We start from the raw sequence: 24012 nt of genomic DNA, 5'->3' as shown, positions 1-24012 counted from the left end.
CCTGAAGCAGGCAGTGAAGTTCCTGCTTGCTATTAAGCAAGGCCAAAGAATATTAACCCTAAGATGGTCCTCAAGGGGAAGTTGAACAGGCGAGGTCTGCATTAACAAAAGTGGAGGGGAGGCTATTCATGGGTAAATGTCATTTTCTCTGCCTTCTAATTCCTCTCTCTCTAGCCAGCTGCTCTTGATTGTCTTTTCCTGTGATATTAAAGAAATTTTGGACTTAGTCTCTTCCTTCCTAGGAAGGACATAAAAGGTATTGGGTTGAAACAAGTCTTTACCTTTTTTCATCAATGCCTTCTCTGATTAGACACAATAAATATTAAAATAGCCTGGGAACCTGGGTGCCAGAAAGGCTGAAGGTTCCCTCTACAGAATTTGATAAACTAGGAAGAGGATTGGTTTTGGGTGGTGGTAGGGATATGTAATAAAATCTGTTTTGCACATGTAAAATTTGAGATTGCTAGGGAAGTTCTATTCCAACATGTCCAGATGGAAACTAGTGATGTAGGACTGGAGCTCAGAAGAGACATCACCTTGATATATACATCTGGGAGTGATTTGCATTGATGTGATAACTGAATTCATAGGAGATGAAGAGGTCAACAAAAGAGGATAGAATAGAAGAGGACCTAGAATATACCCTTGAAGGACACCCACAGTTAGAAGACATGCCCTGGATAAAGAAAACTGAGAAGTGATTTAATGGATGGGGGACCAAGAGAGAGGTAACAAAAAAATCACAAGGGAGTGAAAGGGACCAGGAAGAAAATTTCTGGTTTAAGTTAAATGACAATATTGAAAGTTAAATTACTAGAATTATAAGAGATGAATGAATGGAGAAGTGGAGATCATATATACAGAAAGATTTTTTCTACATTGGGTGATGATGATCAGCTATGATAGACTTGGCTCTTCTCAGTAATATAGTGATGCAGGTCTATTCCAAAAGACTTATGATGGCAAATGCTATGCACATTCAGAAAAAGAATTATGGAGTCTAAATGCAGATTGAAACATACCTTTTTCACTTTTTTTGTTTTTTTTCTTTCTCCTGATTTTTTGTTTTGAATTTTCTTTCACAACATGACAAATGTGGAAAAATATTAAACATGATTGTACATGTATAAGTTATATCAGATTGTTTGGTAGCTTAGGGAGGAAGAAGGAAAAAGGAAGGAGAGAAAAAAATTTGGAATTAACAAGCTTATAAAATGAATGATGGAAATTAGCTTTATGTGTAATTGGGAAAAAATAAAATACTCTTAAGTACAAAAAAAGAAAAGAAGGTTTTGTTTTAGAAATTTGCATATGAAATAAGGGAAATATATTAGAATCTTGGGAGATGTATGAATGTTCTAAGGTAGGCTCCATATTGATTTCTCATATATTGCTTTCTCTGTTTCTGGTAATAATACTGAAACTAATATGGTACAACCCTTGGAAATGTTATAGTACTAACCCCCAGGCTATCTTGCCTTGAGAATGCTGTAGTGGAAATCTCAATAATAGTAGAGACCCCAATATTTTTCAAGAAAGATCATGGGAATAATGTAGTCACTTTATTAATGTAGCTATTGGAAGTGAAAATGGAACAACTTTGAAAAATATGTGTGAAATAAAAGGAATTGGGCCTGATAGCTGTTATTTCACCAATTTTTATTTAAAGGATGTCTGGTTTGTCATCCAAAAGTCTGGGCTGATATCTTGCACTTGGACCCAAAAAATGAGTACTTCTTAGTTTTATGAAAGTGGAAAGGGGCATCATTGTTAGACACTATTATCAAACTTCCCACCAATCATATGGACCCCAATTTCATGATGTCATTTACCCTGCTCTGCTCTTTGTTTTGCATTCTGTAAATCTCTATAAATTGACCTGCTTACTCATTGTTCTGTCCTATCTCAATCTCTTAGAATTTAGCCTGCTTTAATTGCCATTACAATTATTATAATAAAAAATTGCTTTTTAACTTGAACATTAGCTAATCCTCTAAATTCTTTTGGTATACCTGCATCACTAGTCTAGAATACCAATATCCTCTGGTCCCTCTATACCTCAGCAAAACTATATTTACATTATAACAAAATTCACCTTATATTTCATAAGGCAAACTCATATAGTAGAAAAGACAGTGCCATTAGAGTGAAAGAACTGCACTTTGTATCCCAGTCTTGATACTTGATACTTGTTTGACTTGATGCAAATCATTGACCTTTTCTTGCTCTCAATTTCCACACACATAAAATGATGACATTGGACTGTATGGGTCCGTCCAGTTTTAAATGTATTCTCCTAGCTTCATTTGAACCTTAAAAATTCATATGGAATGTGTCACACAAGTATTAGCATCTATATTTTATAAAGAAGGAAGCTAAAATTTAGGGAAATCAAGGGAGGAAACTTTAGATATTAACTAGAGGATTAGATATTGAGTTATTCCTCCCACATCATAGAAGTAATAAACGGCAGGGGCAATACTTGAAAGTAGGGCCTCTGACACCAAGTCCAATGATCTTTCTACCAGGCTGCCTGCCCTGATGCTTTTGCCATGAAGCAGAGAATAATATTTAACATTATGGGTGATAGATTCAAGATTTAAAATGGTCTTACATTGTTGAATGATAATTCAAAATGGATAAAAAGATATTTAACAAGAATTGATTAGAAGTCATGGACCACCAAAATCCTATTGGGAGTATGTGGGAGTAGTTCTAGAATTATGTAGGGTTTTTCGTTTGTTTTTGTTTTTTAGTGTTGTTATCTGCTATAATATAGGTTCAGATTAATGTGCAATTTCTTATTTGTAATAACTTCAAAGAACTCTCCAATACAACATGTAGCAGAAAACACTAAAATTATTAATAATGTAATAATATGTTTTTTTGCAATTGGGGGGAAAAAGAAAACTATTCTATATGGCTTGCCTATATTACTTATTCATCATTTGATTTCCTTCTAAAGAAAATAAGCAATTAATATGAGGAAAGTTAAACATTTAACTTAAGCAAACTATAATCAGTTCTCATTATCTCTTAACTTATCTGCTGCAAATCTTATTTTCAAATGTTGTGACAGCTTAATTACTTATTTTGTTGGGGGAGTGAGGAGGATATCCTCTTCTATTGACAGCACCAACTTTAATTACTTGCTCAGTTCCCATCTCACACTCTTTATTTACTATTTCCATTGCAATGCAGACTCAAAGGATTCACCACATCCTGATTCTAGGGAGTATCTGAAATATCTCTGCTTAAGCTCTTTTGAGAGAGAGAGAGAGAGAAAGAGTATGAGACAGAAACAGTGACAGAGACAGACAAAGAAAGAAAGAGAGTGAGAAAGAGAAGGGGATGGAGGGAGGGAGAGAACAAAGACATAGAGACACAGAGGGAGAAAAGAGAGAGAAAGAAAGAGGAAAGCAGAGGGAGAAAGAGAGGTAGAGCACTTCATCCTCAGCAGGGAGTAAATTACAGAGGGAAACTTGAGGCAGAAGGGTCAATGACTAGTTTCTTCATTCATTTCTACTCAGGCATCTTTAACATGATTTCATTATGTAGTTTGATTTAAGGACTCCCTACTCTTTCCCAAACATTTGATGTTACATAGCCATTTCTGAGTACAAATTAAATAGAAATAATCTGCTGATTACTTAATGTTAGAAATTTGCACTATACCTTTCCATTGTGAATATAAATTTTGACCTAGTATTCTTTTGTCAATGAAGACAGAAATGGTCCTGGGATAAGTTGCAATCTTGAGATCATTCTTTTGTGTTCAATATCTTACAGAATATTAAGTGGAAAAAGATTTAATAATATCCTCTGTAGGATCATGGAAAGTATTCTTGGTACAAATCCAGTAGCAGATAGGGTATTATATTTGTCATCTAGTGGAACTGGCTTCTAGCCTTCAGAGTCATACAGAACAGACTAGAGATAGGAAAATCAGGGATCATGCATAATTTTAATTTCAAGCTGAGGGAAATAGGCTGGAAGAAATAAAGGATCTAGACATGTGCCAGAGCCCAACTCGGTGTATGTGTATGTGGTGGGGGGGGGCAATTTTTGTGTGGCCAAATCTCAATACTCATACCAGAATCTAAGAAGTGAGTTGTTGCACTGAAAATGACGGCTAACAGCAATGATATGACAAGTTTTATTTCAGAACAGTGCTTCATGATCAGAATATGGAAATAGCAAGTGCTTCTCCGAATTCAGGGAGCACCTAGTACTGCTCATAAAAAGTGATGTGAACAAATTCTGGGACTTTTCTATGACTCAGATTATGTAGAGGGTGAGTGCAAAGGACTGTTGTTATGTCAAGCTCAGCACATGATTTGCTTGTTGGGCCTTAGCTCTGGAAAATAGGATGTCTTCTAATACTTTGATATATTTATGATATATACATCAACCTGTTGTTACATGACTGATTTTTTTTCTGATAAGGTCTCTATTTTAAGGATCCTTAATCTGGGGAATCTAAATATGTGTTTGAAAATATTTTGAAAATTGTATTTCAATATAATCGATTCCTTTTGTATTCCTAAAGAGTTTCTGTGAAGACCTCATTGTATGTCTGTGAAACCTGAACAGAATACCAGCATCATGCCAGGAAATTGAATCACTTCCATTTGAATTATTTTAGGAAGATTCTGAAGATCAGCTGGCAGAATAGGATACCAGACACTGAGATCCTTTCTCAAACTAAACTGCCAAGTATTCCAACTCTGCCACAGAGAGTAAAACTCTTGGGCTGCCTACATTGTTCAAATGCAAAATATATGCTTGTGAAAAAGACATTTTAGGAAAATTCATACAAGACAAGTGGTCACAAGATGGTCAGAAAAAATGATATTAGGACATTCTTATCATATGAACTAAAATGGATTCTATGACATGGGACACACTGGCATAGGATTACTCAACATGGCTTGCCCTCCTCAAAGAAGGTACTGTGCTCTACAAGCAAAGCAGAATGAAATTAACTCAAAAGAAACACAAGATGCCCCGAATAAGAAAAGCCACATCAGATGTTCACAGGGACTTTTTGTGGCAGAGAAAGCTGCTCTCTCTTAGTGATCTGATCAGCCATAATGGGATATATAACTTGAGTCTAACATCTAACTCTCTGATTGTATTTCTCCTCATTTATTCTCTTTCTCCTTTTACCCTGTACCTCCTCAAAAGTGTTTTGCTATTGGCCGCCCCCTCCCTCAATATGCTCTGTCTTTCATCACCTTCATCCATTCCCTATAGCCCACCCCACTCCTATTTTAAGGTAGATTATGCATGCTATTTCCTATTTGAGCCAGTTCTGATGATAGTAAGGTTCACTCATTTATCCTCTACTCTCTCTCTTCCCCTTCATTATAAAAGCTTTTTCTTACCTCTTGTTCATGGCAGATAATTTGCATTAGTTCACTTCTCTTTTTTCCTTTCACCCAATACTTTCCTCTCTTATCCCTTAATTTCATAATGTTTTAAAACATGTTTTAAAAAGTAATGTTATTTTGTCCCTTGTTAAGAATGAAGGACAACAACCACCAAAATAGAGACATGGCCTTTGAAACTCAGGAAAACAAAACAAAATGCACACACATGCACAAAAACTTAATTCTAATCCTACCTCTGTCACATAGTAACTGAGTGACTCTTAACCTCCCAATATTCAAGGCAACTCTTTAGAAATATAAATAGCAGAAAATGACCTGTCCTACAATAGCAGAGTGAGTTTCCCCATGCAGGAATTCATTATACCAATGAAAACACAGATCCAATCTCTATTCCTTTCATAATACTAGGTGTCCCAAAAGTCTTAATGTAATTTTATGCTTTTAAAACTTAAAACTGCACTAAGATATTTGGAACTCCTTGTTTACAAGGCCCTGTAGTAGGTATTATGAAAAAAAAAATGAAGCATTAAGTCTTATCCCTGATCTCATAGGATTTTTAGTTTAATATAACATCAAAACAATAGTCATGATAATAGCATGCATAAAGATAGTCCTTTATTGGTATAGTTTCATTTGAACTTCACTATTCCTCTGTATAGCAGGCAATGCAAAATCATTGCTTTTTTTTTAAAGATAAGAAAGCTGACGTTATAAAAAGTTAAATGATTTTGCAAAGATCACTGACAATAAAAAGCTCAGATTCAAGCAGACTTAGGCCAAATCCAATGTTTTTTTTCACCATGGGATGGTTGTTTTCATTTATTTATTTGTTTGTTCATCTTTATTTCAGGTTTTAGATTTATTTATTTATGTATTTGGTATTTTTTCCTGGTTACATCAGAAAAAAAATTTTTTTTATATTTGCTTTTAAGATTTCTGAGTTCTAGGTTCTCTCCCTTACTCCCACCCACAATTAAGAAACCACATGCAAAATTATACAAAACATTTACAAAAGTCAGATTTTGAAAAGAAAAAAACCATAGATCTCCCACACTAATGAAAATAAAAACTACAAGAAAAATAAACTTAAAAATGATGAGAAAAATAGAGAGAGAAGTAGAGAATACTTTGATCTATATACAGACTCAATCAGTTTCTTCTCTGGATATGAATATAATTTTATCATAAGTCCTTCAAAGTAGATATGGATGATTATATTATTGAGAATAAAAGTCATTTGCAGCTGGTCATCCCACAACATTGCTATTACTCTGTGTACCGTAAATATGCTGTATTTTTTATTCACTTTATTCATGGAGGACTTCCCAGGTCTTCTTTGCTCCTGACATCATCTTACTCAGCATTTTCCAGAGAGCAATAATATTTCATCAGAGAAACTTATTTTGAAAACTTTTTTACAATTGCTTTTACTAATTGTATTTCCCCCATTTATTCTCTTTCTCCAAATCCCTCATATACCTTTTAATCTTTAGCCTGTTTCTCTTCCTCTCCTTTCCTCCCAAATAAGAATGAAATATATCTGTGATACTTTAATGGCTGATGTCCTATGAGAGCAAAATGTTTTCTATGTCAAGTCAATGATTATTTATTATGGCTCAGAAGTGTACCATGCCCCTGGTCTGGTAGTGCAAAATGAAAATGATAATCACCATGGTAAGAAGAAAAAATGCTTCAGGTATAACTCGATCAAAAATCTCATGGCAGACATATTCGAATTCTGTCTCCTTGACATACAATGATATATACTGCCATTGTCCATCTCTTTGCAGAATCAAATGGAATTTAATGCAAGAATACATTTGAAATCCACAAAATGACTTATGTTGGCTAACACTTCTTGAGTAATTCAGATATTCTGTATACTTAAATGAGTGTCTTTCTATCATGAAGTCCAAAACCTTGTATTCTAGTCTGCTCTAAGGGATTTAATGGTGATGATTAGACATGGGTTCTTAAGTTCTGCAGGAATTATAAGAGGAAAGCCTTATCTGCTGGCTTAAGGTAAAATTAATAGATAATGACAGAAAGTCCTGAATTGCAGCTCAGGTTGAATATATATATATATATATATATATATATATATATATATATCTCAAAAGGTCTTTTTAAACTTTAAATTCTGTGAGCATAAGGACACTTTAAAGTCAGTCGAGTGATAGAAGTAAAAAAGAAGATCCAGAATGTAACAGGAAGTTATAGAGGGTTTTTCCAAAATACTTGCATAACTGTAATACTGTCCACTGTCCAAAAATAAATTCATTAAGTCAATGACTATAGTTGAAAAACATACTTCACTATTTATGTTACCATCAAAAAATTATACCCTAACTATGGAGAATGTATTTGTATTACCATCAAGTATATCTTCATTTCATAGTATTTCCATTTCAAACTTACTTCTTCCTATTCCCCCTGCCAAGCCATCATCAATAAACACATCTAAGGAAATCTAAATTCCTTGTTGGGCCTGATGGTAAAAACAAACAAAAAGAAAAAAATATATCAGTCACTATTTTTTCATTGTTCTTTCCACATATGACAGTTGACTTGGTGGTTAACAGTCATGGTTACATAGATCAATGTTCAAATAATATAAGAAGAGAAATAAAGAGGGGAAAGCATTTTCCCTTAACAATGCAATCTATGAGACTGAAACTGGGATACAACAGAAAGAGAAAGACCACAACTTCTTCCATGGGCCTAGATTGTGAAATGTCCCAGTGGATCAGATTTTTGATTGCACCTGACTAATACTTTCCCTCTTCTTACTTCAAGCCAACAGGAGGCAGGCAGTCAACCATTTAAAACATATTGTGAAAGACATTCAGACATGAAGCTCTGTGGGAACATGGATACATCTGAATACGTACTCTTCAGTGGTTTCTTGGCTTCCTATCTAGGAAGTGAAAGAATTTTGATTATTATTTTTTCTTTTTATTAATGATTTTTAATTTCAAAACACACGCATAGATAATTGTCAACATTCACCCTTGCAAAATTTTTATGTTCCAAATTTTTCACTCCCTTCCAGCCTGTCACCTAGATAGCAAGTAATACAATATATGTTAAATATGTGCAGTTCTTCTATACATATTGTCATAATTATGCTGCACAAAATAATCGGATCGAAAAAATTAAAAAAAAGTGAAAAATCAAAATGCAAGCAAACAAAAATAAAAAATTAAAATTAAAATATTATATTATGATCTATGCTCAGTCCCCAAAGTCATTTCTCTGGGTACAGATGGCTCCCCTCATCACAAGATGATTGGAATTGGCCTGAATCACCTCGCTGTTGAAAAGAGTCACATCCATCAGAATTGATCATATATAATCTTGCTATTGCTGTACAACATTTTCTGTTTCTATTCACTTTGCTTAGCATCAGTTCATGTAAGTCTCTTCAGGCCTCTCTGAAATCATCCTGCTAAACACTTCTTATGGAACAATAATATTCCATAACATTCATATATGAAAACATTTTAGCCATTTAGCTTGTTGATTTTCTGTCTTTTTGTATGCATGCGCAATTCATTGATCATCTCTTTTTCTATTTTATGAAGTATCTAGAGAAATAAAACTACCCCTAAGAACTGCTTTGGCTGCATCTCATAGTATGTTGTCTCATTATTGTCATAATCTTGGATGAAGTTATTGACTGTGTCTATGTTTTCTTGTTTCAGTCCATGGATTCTTAATATTAGACTATTTAGGTTCCAATTAATATTTGATCTACTTTTCCCTGGCCATTTAGTACATGTAATTTTTATTCCATCATAATCTGAAAAATATTATTTCTGCCTTTCTGCATTTGATTTTGAGGTTTTTATGCCCTAATACAGGATAAATTTTTACTTAGGTTCCATGTACTGTTGAGAAAGAAGTATATTCTTTTCTGTCACCATTCAATTTTCATTAAAGATTTAATTATACCTAATTTTTCTACTATTTTATTTACCTCCTTAACTTTTTTTCTTTTTCTTTTCTTTTTATTTACTTTTTGGTGGTTCCATTTATCTATCTTGAGAGAGCAAGATTGAGATCTCTCACTAATATAGTTTTGCTGTCTGATTCTTATTTCTCCTGAGGCCATCCTCACCAATCACTGAGGCCAGTTCCAATGATCTTCTTATGAAGAGAGAAATCTACATCCAGAGAGAAGACTGTCAGAACTGAGTATGGAACCCAAGATAGCATTTTCACTCTTTTGTTGTTATATGCTTGCATTTTGTTTTCTTACTCATCCTTTCCTTTTTTACCTGATTTTTCTTGTGCAGCAAGAGAATCATATAAATATATTTACACATATTGGATTTAACATATATTTCAACATGTATAATATTTATTGGATTGTGTGAAGATCGCGTATTTTAAAATCAGCAGGAGTCCGGAGTTCAGGTTAGGGGAAAATCGTCAGTCTTTTTTCTCAGTGAAGAAGGATCGGAGGTGGAAGAGAATCGGCAATAGCAATGTGTACAGCTGAGTTAAGAAGCTAGCTAGACCCGCAGCCACACGACCAGCAGCTAGGAGAATGGAACCCAGGCCCAATCTCTCCCAGCTTCTCTTCCTGTTCCTCTGTCTGCCTCCACCCACCAAAATCGTCATTTCCTGTACAACACATCAGGACTTGCACAGAGAGTGGGCAGGGACCATTCTTTATCCAATCATGTATAGAGTATAGTCCAATTACTATTTAGCCTCATGTACTTGGGACCTCAGTGCATCAACTCAAACCTCAGCCCATTACAGGATTGCTTGAAATCTGAGCAGAGGGTGGGAAGAAGGAGGAGAAAATCTAAAACAAAAGGCTGGTCAATGTTAAAAAAAAAATTACCTGTCCTTAAACTGGGCTCAGTGATTTCATTCTTTGAAAGAGTCACGTCCATCAAAACTGATCATTGTATAATATTGATGTTGTTATGTACAATGATCTCCTGGTTCTGCTCATTTCACTCAGCATCAGTTCATATAAGTCTCTCCAGGCCTCTCTAAAATCATCCTCCTGGTCATTTCTTATACAACAATAATATTCCATAACATTCATATCCCATAATTTATTCAGCCATTCTCCAATTGATGGATATCCACACAGTTTCCAGTTTCTTGCCCCTATAAAGAGGACTGCCACAAACATTTTTGCACATTTGAACCCCTTTCATTCCTTTACTATCTCTTTGGGATAAAGGCCAAACAGAAACACTGGTGGATCAAAGGATATGCACAGTTGGATAACTTTTTGAGCATAGTTCCAAATTACTTTCTAGAATGGCTAGATCAATTCATATTTCCAACAATAATGCATTAGTGTCCTTCGTTTACCACATTCCCTCCCATATTCCTCATTATCATTTTCTGTCATTTTAGCTAATCTGAGAGATGTTAGTGGTATTTCAGAGTTGTCTTAATTTGCATTTCTCTGATCAATAGTGATTTAGAGCATCTTTTCATATGACTAGAAATGCTTTTAATTGTCTATTCATATCCTTTGACCATTTATCAATTGGAGAATGACTTGAATTATTATAAATTAGGGTCAATTTCTATATATTTTAGAAATGAAGCCTTTATCAGAAACCTTAACTGTAAAAATGTTTTTTTGAATTTATTGCCTTCCTTTCTAATCTTGTCTGCATTAGTATGGTTTGTACAAAACTTTTTTTAACTTAATATAATCAGAATTAGATGTTATGAGTTCCAGTTCTTCTTTGGACACAAATTCATTCCTTCTCCACAGATCTGAGAAGTCAATTATCCTATGTTCTTCTAATTTGCTTATAATATCACTTTTTATGTCTTTTATGAATCCATTTTGACCTTATTTTGGTATGCAATGTTAGATGTGGGTCAATGTCTATTTTTTCCCAATCTACTTCCCAATTTTCCCAGCAGTTTCTGCCAAACAGTGAGTTCTTATCCTAAAAGCTGGGGTCTTTCAGTTCGTCAAATACTAGACTGCTATAGTTATTTACTTGTCCTTTGATCCTCACCTATTCCACTGATCAACTACTCTATTTCTTAGTCAATACCAAATGGTTTTGATAACTGCTGGCACAAGTAGGCCATCTTTATTAGTATTTTTTTTATTAATTCCCTTAAAATTCTTGACCTTTTGTTTTTCCAGATGAACTTCATTATTATTTTTTCTAAGTCTGTAAAATAATTTCTTATGAGTTTGATTGATTTGGCACTAAATAAATAGATTAATTTAGGCAGTCTTCTCCTTTTTATTATTTGCACTTGGCCTACCCATGAACACTTGATATTTTCCAACTGATTAGATATGAATTTATTTTTATGGAAAGTGTTTTGTAGTTGTGTTCATATAGTTCCTGACTTTCCCTTTTCAAATAGATTTTGAAATATTTGTTTTGAATTCAATTTCTTGTTATATCTCTTGCTGCTGAACTTTGTTGGCAATATGTAAAAATGCTAATGATTTATGTGGATTTATTTTGTATCCTGCAACTTTGCTAAAGTTTCAAATTGCTTCTAGTAGTTTTTTAGTTGATTCTCTAGGGTTCTCTAAGAATACCATCATATCATTTGCAAAGGTTGATAATTTGTTTTTCTCATTATCTACTCTAATTCCTTTAATCTCTTTATTTTCTCTTATTGTCAAAGCTAACATTTCTAATACAATATTGAAGAGTAACTGTGAGAGTAGGCAAAATTGCTCCACTACTGACCTTATTGGGAATGGTTCTAGTTTATCCCCATTACATATGATGCTTGCTAATGGTTTTAAAAAGATGCTACTGATGATTTTAAGGAAAAATCCATATTGTCTAATGGTTTAATAGGAATGGGTGTTTCATTTTATCCAATGCTTTTTCTGCATCTATTGAGATAATCATATTTTTTTGTTAGTTTGTTTATTGATATAGTCAATTATGCTGATAGTTTTCCTAATATTGAACAAGCCCTGAATTGCTGGCATAAATCCTCCTTGGTCAGTGTGTTATCCTGGGAATAACTTTTTGTAATCTCTTTGCTAATATTTTATTTAAGATTTTTGCATCAATATTCATTAGGGAAATTTGTCTATAATTTTCTTTCTCTATTGAAACAGTTATTTTTTCTTTCCTTTTTTACCTTTTTATATTTCTCTTCAATTCTTCATTTGAAGATCAAATTTTCATCTCTGGTCTTTTCATAGAAATAATTTAAAGGTACTTGTTTCATTGAACATCTTTTTCCCTAAAAATATAACACAATTTTGCTCAAGAGTTGATAAATATCCCTTAGCAATTATGGAAAAGTTTAAGGGCCCCATTCAATCTTGCAAGTTTTCTATATATTCATATCAATTTATAATATAACTCAAATTGAGAAATATTGTATCCTGTCCTATAGTTGCTGGAATCAAAGGATACTTACTTCATTTGATTGAAGCAATTGCCACTAAACAGGAAATTATCATGAATTTAGAGGATCAAAATCCTAAAATGCATATAGGGACTCAGAGAAGGTATCTGGTCCCTTGCCTTCAGGTAATCATATATTTATTGCATGCTGGACAGATGGTTGTCTTTTCTTGACCATTACTAGTTATCAAAATTCTCCCACATTGCCAAAATCCATTTCAATATTTAAGAAGAGTGGTCTGTCCATAACTTGTTCTGGTAACAGATCTTCCACTTGAATTCATCTCTGAGTCACTCTAAAAGATCTCCTTAAAAATCAGCCTTCTCTCTTACTTCCCAAGGTCAGAACAGGATCAAACATCTGAACAATTGTGGGATGAAACTTCTATCAAAGCCATAATATAAAACCAAGGTCATTCAATTTGATCAATACGGAGAGAGGAAGAGAAAAATGTAAGTTACATTTGTCAAAAAGCTTGAGTAATATTCTTTCATATAAACTTGTTAAGTAAAAGTGAAATCCTTTGGGAGCCTATGGAATGAACTTCAGGGGTGCTCCTCTTCACATAAGAACCCTCTCCATGGGCAGTAGGGATTATAAATTACTTATATCACATTAATGCCATAAGCTTCCAACAGGTCCATAAAAACAAACAAACAAAAAACCTCTGATTCCTTTGGAGATCCAGGTCCATTCTTAGGGAAGCTCTGCTATCAAGGTCATGTCCTGGTTTGAACAGATGTTCAGTAAAGTGTGGAAGTTTTTGCTACCCTGCTCTAGGAAAAACAGAATAAAGAAGTCTTCATATGTGTTTCAGTCCTCACCCAAGTCCTAAGAGTAGACAGCATCCAGGTTTCTTCATTAAGTCTCCTGTAGCTTTCTTTATTAGCATTCTTGAGTTTAAGCAGTGGCTTCAGGAGTTCATGATGAATCTTCACATTCTGCTTATTCACAGAAACACCATATAAATCACGCTTCACTTTAAAAATCTTCCCTGTTTTATAAATCACATAAGACAGATATATCGCTAGTCTCAATATTTGCCCCATTCACATTATTAAAAAAAAAGGTTTGGATTCAGGAATTATTCCTCCTATGCTAGAGAGACATTTTGTCCTGGTAGCAGAAGCACCCTACTCTGAACCACACAACTCCCATAGATGGAGGAGAGAAGATAAATTATGTTGATTTTACAGTATGATAGAAAGTCATCCTTGTCTCACAGATATATTTAATACTTTTTCTCTTGAAGTTTGAATACTCAATGCTACATGCCCTAATCTGCCTATTAATCTTATATACTCATTATGTTTTAGAAAAATACAAAAATGCTATATAATTAAAAAAAAGAAAGATAGAAATCGAAAGGTTTTGTTAAGCTTTATGAATTGGCACCTTGAAAATTGAATAATGCTAGTTCCCTCTTTTGAAATGTTAACAATGTAAAGATTTGACATTATTTTATTTTATATTTTGTTTTCAGCATGTCAACTATATCTTAAAGAGGCTAAACAAATCATTATATATAAAAAGGCAGCTGTATTTACAGAATGAGAAATGAATTTGCATATAGAAAATACTTAAGATTTTTGTTATATTACAGAATGACAAATTATAATGAATCAAACTACAATTAATGTTTTGAGGAGAAACTTGTATGCCGGGAAGCATTACAAATTACAGTTACTAATTTCAGGAAATAGAAGTGAAATGGAAACTGCCAGATGCTTTTCAAATATAACTATTATGTCATAATTTCCCTACTGATATGATGAGTCTCAGTGCACTTTGTGAATTTTGTATTTCTCTGATTCCTTGTCTACACCCCAAAAGAGAATAACTTTGTTATTTGATGCCTGTTAAAAGCTAATCCACAATTCTTCCTGGAAACACACAGCTTCTTTATTCTGAGCTTCAGAATGTGTTCAGTTTTGTTTATCGCAATATGGGTTTGAGCAGAAAGAATATCCATGATTCACACACAAGTAGACACTGTCCCATCAAATCATATATATTGTCAGTGCCAATATTTTCCTGGAAAGAGATCCAGTAAAGAACTGCTATAGATCATACTTTTGCATGAGTTCTCTCTGTAACCCTAAATAACCTTCTTTTCACCATCAATCATTTATGGAAGATTTTACCACCCCTAAGAAGGTATTATGGGTCATTCTTTCCTTTCACTGGTTTCTGTTTCTATTCTCCACTTCCCGTAGCTTCCCCCATGTTCAATAAATGTAAAATCCATAATAGACCCTGTTCAATCCTCTGAAGAAATGTTTCTTACAATTTCCTTAGCTCTGGAATTCCATTTTCCTTTTTGGCCTCCAGGAGATGTAGCTCATTTTCTTTTACATGAACCACTTTCAGTGCCTGGTGGAGGAAGGAAGAAGGAAGGAAGAAAAGAAGGGAAGAAAGGACAAAGAAAAAAATAAGGAAAGAAAGAATTATCTATTCAGTCTAGGGGTCAATGGAAGCACTACATTTTCTTTCTGATTCTCTTTCCCCTGGACTTCCCAAAATATCAAGAAAAAGTAGTAGGAGGAAACAACTTTCTCTACTTCTACCAATGCAACAGGATGAAAAAAAATTATAATCCCTTCTATGCAGAAATAAAACAAAATAAAGGAAAGAATATCAAGATGAATAAGTAATCATTCCAAGTGAAGAGTTTAATAGAAGTAAAGTGAAGAGGACAAAGAAAAGAACTAACTGGATGTATAAATCTTAACAAATTCTGTGAATTAAAATTTAATTCTCTGAATTAAAGCTTAAGTTGTCTGAGATTCAAATAAAATTCCCCTGCAATTTTATTCTTCTCTTTGGACATTAGGAGACTTTTTTATGCTTTTACTATATAACTTTCAAAGGACAATAGATATACAGTCCTTATGTGCACTAACAACCACACAATATTCCACTGGTGGTATTATGTAGTCATTAATCATGAAACACTATAGTCATCAAAAAATTAAAAAGTAAGCATTAAACAGAGGACAATAGGAAGTCAAGTGACTGGGCTACAACCCACATAAAGAAAGACTTTTGAGAAGAAATCCAAATAAGGGTGTTAAACTATGAAGATGACTCCCTGAACACTGAATGGACTGCATGGGAGTACATGAACAAAATGCTTATATTCACATCAATGACTATGGTTAAATTGCAATCTGAATTTTCAAAGAAAATATTCTCATTTTTAAATTTGAGCATCTATCTAAGTAGTTGAAGATCCATGAAATATTAAAATGACAGAGGCAGTAATATAATAAATAGAGTGCAAGATTTGGAGTGAAGAACTGAGGTTAAACTTTTTTATTTAATCTTGTACAAGTTACTACATCTCTCTGAACACCACTACAATTAAGAATCTTATAAGTGGGGCAACTAAGTGATGTAGTGGATAGAGCACCAGCCCTGCAAATCAGGAGGACCTCAGTTCAAATTGGACCTCAAGACACTTAACACTCCCTAGCTGTAGGATCCTGGGCAAGTCAATTAACCCCAATTGCCTCAGGAAAAAAATCTTATTAGCATTAATTTAATTCAATAAACATGTTTCCTGGTCTTCAAGAGGATTATATTTGATTTACCTTCTAGTAAGTAAAAATGCATACATGCTCAAAAGCATTATGTATTCATTATCTTCCTCCTCCCCAAAGGGAAAAATATACTCCTGATTCCATTATATTAATGGGTATCATTAATCTTTGTAATGGAAACCTTAAAACAACTTTGATTCAAACTGTGCATACCCTTTGATCCAGCAGTGTTACTACTGGGTTTATATCCCAAAGAGATGATAAAGAAGGGAAAGAGACCTTTATGTGCACGAATGTTTGTGGCAGCCCTTTTTGTAGTGGCTAGAAACTGGAAACTGAATGGATGTCCATCAGTTGGAGAATGGCTGAATAAATTGTGGTATATGAATATTATGGAATATTACTGTTCTGTAAGAAATGACCAACAGGATGATTTCAGAAAGGCCTGGAGAGACTTACACAAACTGATGCTGAGTGAAATGAGCAGGACCAAGAGATCATTATATACTTCAACAACAATACTATATGATGACCACTTCTGATGGACCTGGCCATCCTCAGCAACGAGATAAACCAAATCATTTCCAATGGAGCAGTAATGAACTGAACCAACTATGCCCAGAGAAAGAACTTTGGGAGATAACTAAAAACCATTACATTGAATTCCCAATCCCTATATTTATGCCCACCTGTATTTTTGATTTCCTTCACAAGCTAATTGTACAATATTTCAGAGCCTGATTCTTTTTATACAGCAAAATAATGTTTTCGTCATGTATACTTATTGTGTATCTAATTTATACTTTAATGTATTTAACATCTACTGGTCATCCTGCCATCTGGGGAGGGGGTGGGGGGTAAGAGGTGAAAAATTGGAACAAGAGGTTTGACAATTGTTAATGCTGAAGTTATCCATGCATATAACCTGTAAATAAAAGGCTATTAAAAAAAACAACAACAACAACTTTGATTCACTTTTTCTAATTGATTTACAATCTAATGCAATATATATTTATTAAGTGCCTACTCTATGCCAGTTACCATGCTTATCCTATCTTCATCTTTCTCCAATATATTTTTTCCCTATTCCTTCATTGACTTTCATTTGGACTTAAAAATTTTTTTTTCATTTAAAAGTCTCTAGTTCAACCTCATAATTTTTCAGGTATGGAAATGGGGTCTCAAGATGTTTATATGACTTGACAAATGTAATAGAACTGGTATATGACGGAGGTACTTTTCAACCACTGGGCCACTGACTCCAAATTTAGCATTCTTTTTTATTGGTACTGATTTATGCTTTTGTCTTTTGTTTCATATATTTATATTTTATCTCTCTGACCACATAGGTTACAACCTCTTTTAATATTTTATACAAAATAAATAAATAAAAACAACTTTGGCTATACAGAATCACAAGCAGATAAGAGATTTTGCCTAGCCAAGTTTTCCATATTTCATGAAAACTTTTAACGATTCTCTCCTTTGCCCTTTTAAACACAATGGATGAGAATTTTTATCTTAGTATAGAGTATGAGTTATAAATCTAAGCTGAATTCCTGATATATTATTTTCTAGTTTTCCTAGAAATTTTTATGAAATAGTGGAGTGGGTTCTTATCCCAGAAGCTGAAGTTTGAAGGTTTATCAAATACTGGATTACTATCGTCATTGATTATTGTGCCATGTGTATCTAAACTATTCCATGGATGCACTGTTCTATTTCTTAGATCATACCTGATGGATCATCATGTGGTTTTAGTTTGATATAGCATTAGGTTGCCATCCTTTATATTTTTTTATTAATTCCCTTGATATTCTTGACCTTTTGTTCTTCTAGATGATTTTTTTTATTATTTTTATCTTTATAGACTAATTTTTGAAAGTTTCATTGGTATAGCACTGAAGTAGACTAATTTAGATAGACATAATTTTTATTTTTTTTATTTTTTTTATTTAATAGCCTTTTATTTACAGGATATATACATGGGTAACTTTACAGCATTAACAATTGCCAAACCTTTTGTTCCAATTTTTCACCTCTTACCCCCCCACCCCCCCCCCTAGATGGCAGGATGACCAGTAGATGTTAAATATATTAAAATATAAATTAGATACACAATAAGGTATACCTGACCAAAAGGTTATTTTGCTGTAGAAAAAGAATCAGACTCTGAAATATTGTACAATTAGCTTGTGAAGGAAATCAAAAATGCAGGTGTGCATAAATATAGGGATTGGGAATTCAATGTAATGGTTTTTAGTCATCTCCCAGAGTTCTTTTTCTGGGCATAGCTAGTTCAGTTCATTACTGCTCCATTAGAAATGATTTGGTTGATCTCGTTGCTGAGGATGGCCTGGTCCATCAGAACTGGTCATCATCTAGTATTGTTGTTGAAGTATATAATGATCTCCTGGTCCTGCTCATTTCACTCAGCATCAGTTCATGTAAGTCTCTCCAGGCCTTTCTGAAATTATCCTGTTGGTCATTTCTTACAGAACAGTAATATTCCATGACATAATTTTTATTATATTAACTTGACTTACTCATAAGCAATTGATACTTTTTCCAGTTGTTTATATCTGACCTCATTTGTGTGAGAAAAAGTTTTGTAATTGTGTTCATGTAAGGAACACACCCAAATATTTTATTTTGTTTATAATTATTTAATGGGAATTTTTCTTTCTATCTTTTGCTGCTGCACTTTATCAGGAACATAAAAATGCTGATGATTTGTGTTGATTTATTTTATATCCTGCAACTTTCCTACAGCTGTGAATTGTTTCAGGTAAGGTTTAGATGACTTTCTAGTATTCTCTAAATTTATTATCGAATCATCTGCAAAGAGTTATAGTTTTGTCTTCTTGTTACCTGTTCTATCTCCTTTCATTTCTTTCTTTATTTTTTATTGCTAAAGCCATCATTTGTAGCACAATATTGAATAATAGTGGTAATATGGGAATCCTTTTGCTTCACCTGATCTTACTGAGAATGCAGCCAGGTTCTCTCTATTGCAAAAAAAAAAAAAAAAAAAATGCTTGCTCTTGAGTTTAGATGGCTATTGCTGATTATTTAAAGGAAAACTATATGAACACAACTATAAAAGACTTCAGCACAAATATCTAAACAACTGGCAAAATATCAAGTGTTCCTGGATAGGCTGAGAGAATATCATAAAAATGGTAATACTACTTCAATTTATTTACTTACCTAATGCTGTACCTAATTGCCAAGAAATTGTTTTACAGATCTAGAAAAATAATAACAAAATTCTTCTGGAAGAACAAAAGGTCAAAAATTTCAAGGGAATTAATGAAAAAAATGCAAATGAAGGCAGCCTAGCTGTACCAGATCTAAAACTATATTATAAAGCAGCAGTCATCAAAACTATTTAGTACATGGTGAAAAATAGAGTAGTCAATCAGTACAATAGATTAGGTTTACAGGACGAAATAGTCAATGATTATAGTAATCTAGTGTTTGATAAACCCAAAGACCAAAGCTTTTGGAATAAGAACTCACTATTTGACAAAACCTACCGGGAAAATTGGAAACTAGTATGGTAGAAACTAGGCCTTGACCCACACTTAACACTATATACCAAGAAAAGGTCAAAATGGGTTCATAACATAATAGGTCTGGATATAGAGAATGATATAAACAAATTAGAAGAACATAAATTTATCATTATGTGGAAGAGAAAGAAATTTGTGACCAAAAAAGAATTGGAGATCATTATTGATCACAAAACAGATAATGTTGGTTATGTTGAGTTAAAAAGTTTTTGTACATACAAAACTAATGTAGACAATATTCAAGGGAAGCAATACTCTGGGAAAACATTTTTACATTCAAAGCTTCTAATAAAGGACTCATTTCTTTTTTTTAAATAGCTTTTTATTTACAAATATTATGCATAGGTAATTTTTCAGCATTGACAGTTGTAATCCTTTTGTTCCAACTTTTTCCCTCCTTCCCCCCCACCTCTTTCCCCAGATGGCAGGTTGACCAATACATGTTAAATATGTTAAAGTATAAGTTAAATACAATACACACACACACACACACACACACACACACACATATATATATATATATATATATATATATATATATATATATACACACACACGTCCAAATAGTTATTTTGCTGTATAAAAAGAGTTGGACTTTGAAATAGTGTACAATTAGCCTGTGAAGGATATCAAAAATGCAGGTGGACAAAAATAAGAGGGATTGGGAATTCTATGTAATGGTTCATAGTCATCTCCCTGAGGTCTTTCCCTGAGTGTACCTAATTCATTTCATTACTGCTCTATTGGAACTAATTTGGTTCATCTCATTGTTGAAGTGGGCCACATCTATCAGAATTGATCATCATATAGTATTGTTGTTGAAGTAAATAGTTATCTTCTGGTCCTGCTCATTTCACTCAGCATCAGTTCATGTAAGTCTCTCCAGACCTTTCTGAAATCATCCTGTTGGTCATTTCTTACAGAACAATAATATTCCATAATATTTATATACCACAATTTATTCAGCCATTCTCCAATTGATGGACATCTATCCAGTTTCCAGTTTCTACCCACTACAAAGAGGGCTGCCACAAACATTTTGGCACATACAAGTCCCTTTCTCTTCTTTAAGATCTCCTTGGAATATAAGCCCACTAGTAACACTGCTGGGTCAAAGGGTATGCACAGTTTGATAGCTTTTAGAGCATAGTTCCAAATTGCTCTCCAGAATGGCTCAATGTATTCACAATTCCACCAACAATGTATCAGGGTCCCAGTTTTCCCAAATCCCTTCCAACATTTCGCATTATCTTTCCTTGTCATTCTAGCCAATCTGACAGGTGTGTAGTAGTATCTCAGAGTTGTCTTAATTTGCATTTCTCTGATTAATAATGACTTGGAGCATCTTTTCATATGACTAGAAATAGTTTCAATTTCTTCATCTGAGAATTGTCTGTTCATATCCTTTGACCATTTACAATTGGAGAATGGGTTGATTTCTTATAAATTAGAGTAAATTCTCTATATATTTTGGAAATGAGGCCTTTATGAGAACCTTTGACTGTAAAAATGTTTTCCCAGTTTATTGCTTCCCTTCTAATCATGTCTGCATTAGCTTTGTTTGTACAAAAATTTTTCAATGTGATATAATTAAAATTTTCTATTTTGTAGTCAATAGTGATCTCTAGTTCTTCTCTGGTCATAAATTCCTTCTTCCTCCACAGGTCTGAGAGGTAAACTATCCTTTGCTCTTCCAAATTATTTACAATCTCATTTATTATGCCTAGGTCATGAACCCATTTTTACCTTATCTTAGTGTACGGTGTTAAGTGTGGGTCAATGCCTACTTTCTGCCATACTAATTTCCAATTTTCCCAGCAATTTTTGTCAAACAGTGAGTTCTTATCTCAAAAGCTGGGGTCTTTGGGTTTGCCAAACACTAGATTATTAAAGTTATTGGCTGTTTTGTCCTTTGAACCTAACCTATTCCATTGATCAACTAGTCTATTTCTTAGCCAATACCAATTGTTTTGGTAACCATGGCTTTATAATATAATTTTAGATTTGGTACAAATAGATCACCTTCATTTGAATTTTTTTCATTAATTCCCTTGAAATTCTTGACCTTTTCTTTTTCTACATGAACTTTGTTGTTATTTTTCTAGGTTATTAAAATAGTTTTTTGGGAGTTTGATTGATATAGCACTAAATAAATAGATTAGTTCAGGTAATATTGTCATTTTTATTATATTTGCTCTCCCAATCCAAGAGCATTTAATATTTTTCCAATTGGTTAGATCTGACTTTATTTGTGTGGAAAGAGTTTTGTAGTTTTGCTCATAAAGTTTCTGATTTTCCCTTGGCATATAGATTCCTAAATATTTTATACTGTCATTAGTTACTTTAAGTGGAATTTCTCTTTGTAACTCTATTGGATTTTGTTAGTGATATATAAGAATGCTGATAACTTATGTGGGTTTATTTTGTATCCTGCAACTTTGCTAAAGGTGTGGATTATTTCTAATAGCTTTTTTTTGGGTTCTCTAAATGTACCATCATATCATCAGCAAAGAGTGATAGTTTGGTTTCCTCATAACCTACTCTAATTCCTTTAATCTCTTTCTCAACTCTTATTGCCACAGCTAGCATTTCTAATACAATAGTGAATAATAATGGTTATAGTGAGCTACCTTGTTTCATTCCTGATCTTATTGGGAATGGTTGCAGTTTATCCCCATTACATATGATGCTTACTGATGGTTTTAAATAGATGCTATTGATTATTTTAAGGAAAAGTCCATTTATTCCTATACTCTCAAGTGTTTTTAATAGAAATAGATGTTGGATTTTATCAAATGCTTTTTCTGCACCTATTGAGATGATCATATGGTTTTTGTTAATTTGATTATTGATATGGCCAATTATACTGATAGTTTTCCTAATATTGATCCAGCCTTGTATTTCTAAAATATATAGAGAATTGACTCAAATTTATACAAATTCAAGCCATACTCAAATTGATAAATGGTTAAAGGATATGAACAGACAGTTTTCAGATGAAGTACTTGAAATCATTTGTAGTCATATGAAAATGTGCTCTATTATTGATCAGAAAAATGAAACTTATTTTATTTATAAGCTCCACTTCCCTCAAGTAGCTCTCCCCCATAATGTTCTCTGTTCAGTTTTCTTGGGGTCTCCGGGAAGCAGGCTTCGCTTCAGTTCAGTAATCGCCACACAAGTAGCCAGGGGTTAAAGTCCAAATTCTTTATTATCTTTCAAAATCTTTTCTCCTTTCCTGGGGCCCAGTTAGTTTCTTAGAGACCTACCTCTCTCCTTGGTTCTGAGAGCTTGAGCTCTCGCCTGTCATCTTTGCCCTCTGAATCTCTCCAAATTAATCCTGGCTAAGGGTCCTAGCTTATATGCTCTACACTGAATATAAACCAACCACTATATTACTAGGAAACCATTATTTATTTTAAGATATTATCTCTATCAATTCCACTGACTTAGCTCCTTGTTTCAAGTTCAGAGTTTGGCCCATAACATCCTCCTTTATAGCCCCTTCCCCTTTTTTATGTTGTTCCCCTACTATTTCTCTTTGGCCTTCTATTATCCTCCCCCCTTTCCTTTTCCTTTTCTCCCTGCAACTTCCCTATAAGGTGAGAGAATTTTCTCTGTGAAACCAAATATGTCTATTATTCTCTCTTTGAGCCAAATCTGATGAGAGTAAGATTCACGAGGGCGGAGCCAAGATGGGGAAGACAACTCCTTTTCTAAGCCTTCCTCCCCTCATCAATATTATATCGAGCTTCAAAATAGTCTTGACGCAAATTGAAAAGATAAAATGAACAACTCACGGGGAAGAAAATCTGCAGTCTCCAAAAAGGTTTTGGGGCCTGGGGGGAGATCGGAGACTGGGAGAAATTAGGTTCCGAGGAGGGTTCAAACCGAGGTGAAGGCACAGATTCAGCAAAGCCCAGCCCCAACCCCAGTAAGGGTTTTTCCTTGGGGTTGGATCCGCACGGCAGGAGGACTCCAGCCCGGTTAGCCCAACGCCAGTGGGAGCTCGGCTTGGGGCCATGATTTTCCAGGGCCGATTTGCATCAGGCGAGACCGGGGCGAGTTTGGGTGCTGCCTGCTGTCTGCGCTCAGCTGCTAATACTCAAGTCCCAC

The sequence above is a fragment of the Sarcophilus harrisii genome, chromosome 4 (assembly GCF_902635505.1).
Source record: "Sarcophilus harrisii chromosome 4, mSarHar1.11, whole genome shotgun sequence".
Lineage (NCBI taxonomy): Eukaryota > Metazoa > Chordata > Mammalia > Dasyuromorphia > Dasyuridae > Sarcophilus > Sarcophilus harrisii.
Note: the sequence above shows the minus strand (reverse complement) of the source record.